The sequence below is a fragment of the Schistocerca gregaria genome, unplaced genomic scaffold (genome assembly GCF_023897955.1).
Source record: "Schistocerca gregaria isolate iqSchGreg1 unplaced genomic scaffold, iqSchGreg1.2 ptg000874l, whole genome shotgun sequence".
Classification (NCBI taxonomy): Eukaryota; Metazoa; Arthropoda; class Insecta; order Orthoptera; family Acrididae; genus Schistocerca; species Schistocerca gregaria.
The window spans coordinates 175,001-182,500 of NW_026062235.1; the positions used below are offsets into that span (position 1 = coordinate 175,001).

At 51.6% G+C, this 7,500-nt stretch overlaps 3 non-coding genes across 3 annotated transcripts in view; all 3 read right to left on the reverse strand.

The window, feature by feature from the left end:
• The window catches only part of LOC126323870 (large subunit ribosomal RNA), a 4,222-nt gene extending 4,105 nt beyond the window's left edge, over positions 1 to 117 (reverse strand). The window contains exon 1 of the ribosomal RNA XR_007559731.1: positions 1 to 117. This exon is cut by the window's left edge and continues 4,105 nt beyond it. This is a non-coding gene — a ribosomal RNA (large subunit ribosomal RNA).
• A 188-nt stretch (positions 118 to 305) lies between these two features.
• Positions 306 to 460, reverse strand: LOC126323844 (5.8S ribosomal RNA). The gene has a single exon (XR_007559706.1). It is a non-coding gene; the product is annotated as a 5.8S ribosomal RNA (ribosomal RNA).
• A 362-nt stretch (positions 461 to 822) lies between these two features.
• Positions 823 to 2,715, reverse strand: LOC126323864 (small subunit ribosomal RNA). The gene has a single exon (XR_007559725.1). It is a non-coding gene; the product is annotated as a small subunit ribosomal RNA (ribosomal RNA).
• Positions 2,716 to 7,500: the final 4,785 nt, after the last annotated feature.

The following is a 7,500-nucleotide window of genomic DNA, read 5'->3' on the forward strand; positions in this document are numbered from 1 at the left end:
CGGTGCTGGACTCTTCCCTGTTCGCTCGCCGCTACTGGGGGAATCCTTGTTAGTTTCTTTTCCTCCGCTTAGTAATATGCTTAAATTCAGCGGGTAGTCTCGCCTGCTCTGAGGTCGTTGTACGAGGTGTCGCACGCCACACCGCCAGCCGGCTGTGCACGCTACCGAGAAAGTACCGGTATGCGAACCGCCAGGCGACGGGCGCGCATCGCACGTTTAAGGAGACGCGGCCGGCCACACAGGCGACCACGACACTCCCACGTCTCCGAAGCGGGACAAACGCCGCGCGCTTCAGTATACGTAGCCGACCCTCAGCCAGACGTGGCCCGGGAACGGAATCCATGGACCGCAATGTGCGTTCGAAACGTCGATGTTCATGTGTCCTGCAGTTCACATGTCGACGCGCAATTTGCTGCGTTCTTCATCGACCCACGAGCCGAGTGATCCACCGTCCTGGGTGATCTTTTCCTTTTCAGTCTCCCACTGTCTCTTTCAAGACAGTAGCATTTGCGGGACTGAGGCGTCTGACGGCCCCTGTTCCACTATTTTTTTTGTGTCCAACGGCCTCACAGCCGATGGGCGTCGTACGGCTCCACACCGGAGCGGACAGGCACTCGGGCGAACGTCATTCAAAACCGGCGCCAGGCGCCAGGTACCGCAGGCCAGCCGCTCCAGAGCTTCAGCGCTCGTACCACACAACAACAACACTTCCGCTAGTTTTGAGAGGCACGCGTGGTTCCGCACGCGGCGCACGGCCACTGCCGTACAGGTAGCGTGTTGCGCGACACGACACGCACATCGAAAGACATGCAGTCTAGTCGGTAATGATCCTTCCGCAGGTTCACCTACGGAAACCTTGTTACGACTTTTACTTCCTCTAAATGATCAAGTTTGGTCATCTTTCCGGTAGCATCGGCAACGACAGAGTCGATGCCGCGTACCAGTCCGAAGACCTCACTAAATCATTCAATCGGTAGTAGCGACGGGCGGTGTGTACAAAGGGCAGGGACGTAATCAACGCGAGCTTATGACTCGCGCTTACTGGGAATTCCTCGTTCATGGGGAACAATTGCAAGCCCCAATCCCTAGCACGAAGGAGGTTCAGCGGGTTACCCCGACCTTTCGGCCTAGGAAGACACGCTGATTCCTTCAGCGTAGCGCGCGTGCGGCCCAGAACATCTAAGGGCATCACAGACCTGTTATTGCTCAATCTCGTGCGGCTAGAAGCCGCCTGTCCCTCTAAGAAGAAAAGTAATCGCTGACAGCACGAAGGATGTCACGCGACTAGTTAGCAGGCTAGAGTCTCGTTCGTTATCGGAATTAACCAGACAAATCGCTCCACCAACTAAGAACGGCCATGCACCACCACCCACCGAATCAAGAAAGAGCTATCAATCTGTCAATCCTTCCGGTGTCCGGGCCTGGTGAGGTTTCCCGTGTTGAGTCAAATTAAGCCGCAGGCTCCACTCCTGGTGGTGCCCTTCCGTCAATTCCTTTAAGTTTCAGCTTTGCAACCATACTTCCCCCGGAACCCAAAAGCTTTGGTTTCCCGGAGGCTGCCCGCCGAGTCATCGGAGGAACTGCGGCGGATCGCTGGCTGGCATCGTTTATGGTTAGAACTAGGGCGGTATCTGATCGCCTTCGAACCTCTAACTTTCGTTCTTGATTAATGAAAACATACTTGGCAAATGCTTTCGCTTCTGTTCGTCTTGCGACGATCCAAGAATTTCACCTCTAACGTCGCAATACGAATGCCCCCGCCTGTCCCTATTAATCATTACCTCGGGTTCCGAAAACCAACAAAATAGAACCGAGGTCCTATTCCATTATTCCATGCACACAGTATTCAGGCGGGCTTGCCTGCTTTAAGCACTCTAATTTGTTCAAAGTAAACGTGCCGGCCCACCGAGACACTCAACAAAGAGCACCCTGGTAGGATTTAAACGGGGTCCGCCTCGGGACGCGAAAGCACCCCTTCGGCTCGCCCCACCGGCAGGACGTCCCACGATACATGCCAGTTAAACACCGACGGGCGGTGAACCAACAGCGTGGGACACAAATCCAACTACGAGCTTTTTAACCGCAACAACTTTAATATACGCTATTGGAGCTGGAATTACCGCGGCTGCTGGCACCAGACTTGCCCTCCAATAGATACTCGTTAAAGGATTTAAAGTGTACTCATTCCGATTACGGGGCCTCGGATGAGTCCCGTATCGTTATTTTTCGTCACTACCTCCCCGTGCCGGGAGTGGGTAATTTGCGCGCCTGCTGCCTTCCTTGGATGTGGTAGCCGTTTCTCAGGCTCCCTCTCCGGAATCGAACCCTGATTCCCCGTTACCCGTTACAACCATGGTAGGCGCAGAACCTACCATCGACAGTTGATAAGGCAGACATTTGAAAGATGCGTCGCCGGTACGAGGACCGTGCGATCAGCCCAAAGTTATTCAGAGTCACCAAGGCAAACGGACCAGACAAGCCAATCCGATTGGTTTTGATCTAATAAAAGCGTCCCTTCCATCTCTGGTCGGGACTCTGTTTGCATGTATTAGCTCTAGAATTACCACAGTTATCCAAGTAACGTGGGTACGATCTAAGGAACCATAACTGATTTAATGAGCCATTCGCGGTTTCACCTTAATGCGGCTTGTACTGAGACATGCATGGCTTAATCTTTGAGACAAGCATATGACTACTGGCAGGATCAACCAGGGAGCTGCGTCAACTAGAGCTGAGCAGCCGGCCGCCCGGGAGTGTGTCCCGGGGGCCCGCGCGAACACGCAAGCGTCCGCTCAATTATTCTGCAAACAGGAGGAGGCCGAGCTCCCCTGCACGATACACCTCGAAACCCTCTCAGGTCCCGGCGGCGCGCAGCGCCGTCCTAGGTACTTGGTCGGTTTCGAGAGAGGCGCAATCGCCCGGAGTTAGGCGAGTAGACGGTTTTAGTGCGAACACCCTTGCTCCCAACTGAGCTTGCCGCTGCCGACAGAGGCCCGGGAGCGTGCTGTCGTGGCATTGCCGGCGGGAGACAACACGCGCCACCTATGGTGACCGGCAGCTCCAACGCCAGCGCCACACAAGAGCAAAGCCCCACTTGGGTGCAGAAGCGAACTCTCCCAGCACAGCGCACGCGCCAACACGTCCGCACAACTGCGATACAAACCACCTGCGAGAACCGCTGGGGCGACCGAGCAGCAGACGGCGTCGCGGCGCCGAGTGCCAGGCGGCGGCGCATCCTCAACGCACACAGTCCTCAATCAGACCAGCACACTGCAGATGTCCACCGCGCTTCGCACCGGGCTCGGCTGAACCAACTTTGGCCGCCAGGCGCCGCGTGCAGGGTGCGCCGCAGCGTAGCTGCGCCGCCTGCCGGGCCCGTCGGCTGGCGCTCCTGCCACTCGGCGCCCCCCACCAGCCGCCTGTTGCGCGTGCGCCCACGCAGCGCGCGGCCAACACGCCGGGCGGCCCCCCTTCACCGGCCGGGAACAGTCCCACCAAGCCACCGCCGCGTATCGCTTCATACCCACATGGGCCTAGTCACGCGTGTGGATGTGGCGGGTACCGCTGAAACAACCGGTTAATAGCTGTACCGATCGTCGCCATCACAGATTCACCTCCAGCGTGAACAACCGCTCAACAACGGATTTCCAGTTCATTTGCGTATCTTGGGCAGTAAACGTAGATGTCCACCTACATTTGCGAATTCAACAATTCTTGCATGCCAGGATGTCATGTGTCACGACACGCTACATCAGACCACATACACACTGCGACATGTGCAGAAGAGAACACGTGGAAGGTGGCCCGCGCACGTATGCGATGTACCTTCCGCGATCCACTGTCAACCGGCATCTGCGGCATGTCCCAGATATGGAACGCGGTCCACCAGGGTAGCACTTTGTGTGAGGCAATACGACAAAGTCGGAATACACGCGTCACTACATCAGACGGCTCACGCTGACCTGACCTGACCTGACTCACCGCACCACCACCCCCAGCGACCCAGGGTGACATACAATGCGTTCGTACGTTCCTCCCACACGCCTCTACGGCGTACCACAGTGCAACCTAGCTGTTATTGGGAGACGAGACAAGTAGCATCAAGCACAACATATGGAAATTGAGATTCGACACCGTTGGGCACAGCCAGCGTACGGTCACACGTATCACACTACTTCACTCTGTACGTAACGACCGATGATCGGTACAGCGTGTGGGTTACGCGTACGACATCAGCGGACAATGGACACAGACCATACCACGACGTACACTGAGGGCGTCGACATCTGAATGCAACTGAACAGCTGCGAGGCTCATTTAACACTCAAACGCCAGACCGACCAGCTTGAGAGGACAGAGACACAAAGAGGGGGACAGAGGGGGACAGAGGGGGGGGAGGGGGGGGGTCGGCGATATAGTCCTATTGCAGTACAATTGACAGTGGATAGCAGGAATATGTGGAAAGTAAGCAACACTCGCAAGACATCTACATGAGGATAACAACGACACCAGAGATTCCGAGCAGTGAACTATGTTAGGCAAAGGGACAACGTGGGTTAGGTTAAGGGACAACGTGGGTTAGGTTAAGGGACAACGTGGGTTAGGTTAAGGGACAACGTGGGTTAGGTTAAGGGACAACGTGGGTTAGGTTAAGGGACAACGTGGGTTAGGTTAAGGGACAACGTGGGTTAGGTTAAGGGACAACGTGGGTTAGGTTAAGGGACAACGTGGGTTAGGTTAAGGGACAACGTGGGTTAGGTTAAGGGACAACGTGGGTTAGGTTAAGGGACAACGTGGGTTAGGTTAAGGGACAACGTGGGTTAGGTTAAGGGACAACGTGGGTTAGGTTAAGGGACAACGTGGGTTAGGTTAAGGGACAACGTGGGTTAGGTTAAGGGACAACGTGGGTTAGGTTAAGGGACAACGTGGGTTAGGTTAAGGGACAACGTGGGTTAGGTTAAGGGACAACTTGAGTTAGGTTAAGGGACAACTTGAGTTAGGTTAAGGGACAACTTGAGTTAGGTTAAGGGACAAATTGAGTTAGGTTAAGGGACAAATTGAGTTAGGTTAAGGGACAAATTGAGTTAGGTTAAGGGACAAATTGAGTTAGGTTAAGGGACAAATTGAGTTAGGTTAAGGGACAACTTGAGTTAGGTTAAGGGACAACTTGAGTTAGGTTAAGGGACAAATTGAGTTAGGTTAAGGGACAACTTGAGTTAGGTTAAGGGACAACTTGAGTTAGGTTAAGGGACAACTTGAGTTAGGTTAAGGGACAACTTGAGTTAGGTTAAGGGACAACTTGAGTTAGGTTAAGGGACAACTTGAGTTAGGTTAAGGGACAAATTGAGTTAGGTTAAGGGACAAATTGAGTTAGGTTAAGGGACAAATTGAGTTAGGTTAAGGGACAAATTGAGTTAGGTTAAGGGACAAATTGAGTTAGGTTAAGGGACAAATTGAGTTAGGTTAAGGGACAACTTGAGTTAGGTTAAGGGACAACTTGAGTTAGGTTAAGGGACAACTTGAGTTAGGTTAAGGGACAACTTGAGTTAGGTTAAGGGACAACTTGAGTTAGGTTAAGGGACAACTTGAGTTAGGTTAAGGGACAAATTGAGTTAGGTTAAGGGACAAATTGAGTTAGGTTAAGGGACAAATTGAGTTAGGTTAAGGGACAAATTGAGTTAGGTTAAGGGACAAATTGAGTTAGGTTAAGGGACAACTTGAGTTAGGTTAAGGGACAAATTGAGTTAGGTTAAGGGACAACTTGAGTTAGGTTAAGAGACAACTTGAGTTAGGTTAAGGGACAACTTGAGTTAGGTTAAGGGACAACTTGAGTTAGGTTAAGGGACAACTTGAGTTAGGTTAAGGGACAACTTGAGTTAGGTTAAGGGACAAATTGAGTTAGGTTAAGGGACAAATTGAGTTAGGTTAAGGGACAAATTGAGTTAGGTTAAGGGACAAATTGAGTTAGGTTAAGGGACAACTTGAGTTAGGTTAAGGGACAACTTGAGTTAGGTTAAGGGACAACTTGAGTTAGGTTAAGGGACAACTTGAGTTAGGTTAAGGGACAACTTGAGTTAGGTTAAGGGACAAATTGAGTTAGGTTAAGGGACAAATTGAGTTAGGTTAAGGGACAAATTGAGTTAGGTTAAGGGACAACTTGAGTTAGGTTAAGGGACAAATTGAGTTAGGTTAAGGGACAAATTGAGTTAGGTTAAGCGATAATCTGGTACAGCCACAGTTAGGTTAAGCGATAATCTGGTACAGCCACAGTTAGGTTAAGCGATAATCTGGTACAGCCACAGTTAGGTTAAGCGATAATCTGGTACAGCCACAGTTAGGTTAAGCGATAATCTGGTACAGCCACAGTTAGGTTAAGCGATAATCTGGTACAGCCACAGTTAGGTTAAGCGATAAACTGGTACAGCCACAGTTAGGTTAAGCGATAAACTGGTACAGCCACAGTTAGGTTAAGCGATAAACTGGTACAGCCACAGTTAGGTTAAGCGATAAACTGGTACAGCCACAGTTAGGTTAAGCGATAAACTGGTACAGCCACAGTTAGGTTAAGCGATAAACTGGTACAGCCACAGTTAGGTTAAGCGATAAACTGGTACAGCCACAGTTAGGTTAAGCGATAAACTGGTACAGCCACAGTTAGGTTAAGCGATAAACTGGTACAGCCACAGTTAGGTTAAGCGATAAACTGGTACAGCCACAGTTAGGTTAAGCGATAAACTGGTACAGCCACAGTTAGGTTAAGCGATAAAGTTGGTTAAATTTGGTATTGTGTGGGAAGGGGGCAGAGAGAGAGGGGGGGGGGGTGGATAGTGGTGGCAGTACACGGATGCCTGAGTCACCGTCAGATACGTCACGTCGGTTCGATGCTTGTAGCAAGAGGCTGGCGGATGTGTGTCTCTCACTTCTGCAATTTTTCATGTGGTATAACACGAGGGCGGGGGATGATATTTGGTGCCCCTCTGTGTAGGATGTGTGTTGGTGGTGTTGATTTATCTGAGCAATGGTAGTTGTCGGAGGAGTGGGGTATTGTGCTTTTATAGGTGGACCTACTGCTCTGGTTATCATAGTGTCGACGGTGCAATGTGGCAGAGAGGATGCACTCGACATTGTCGCATTCCAGATGTTTACGTATTGTGTGTCTCCGTTGCAGGCCGAGAGTGGTGCATGTTCGAGTGTCTGGCTGACGTGCGATTCACGTTGTGTGCCCAGTCTTACAGCACGTATAGGGACATTCGCATAAATCATCTATATTTGGCCTTGCATCATTTACTAAGCAGTGCCGTGAGACGACCGAACTATTAGGAAAGTACTGATGTACCGCATAATGTTTACCTTCCACCACACGGCGAGTATCGACTGTGCCCAGCGTTGCCACCGCAGGCAGCGGTCACCGTCACCATTGTGCGGCGGAACGGAACATCTATATCCTCAGAGGAGCACTCTTTGCCGCCGGGCGTCACGTCTCGCGGCCTGCCGGCCAGC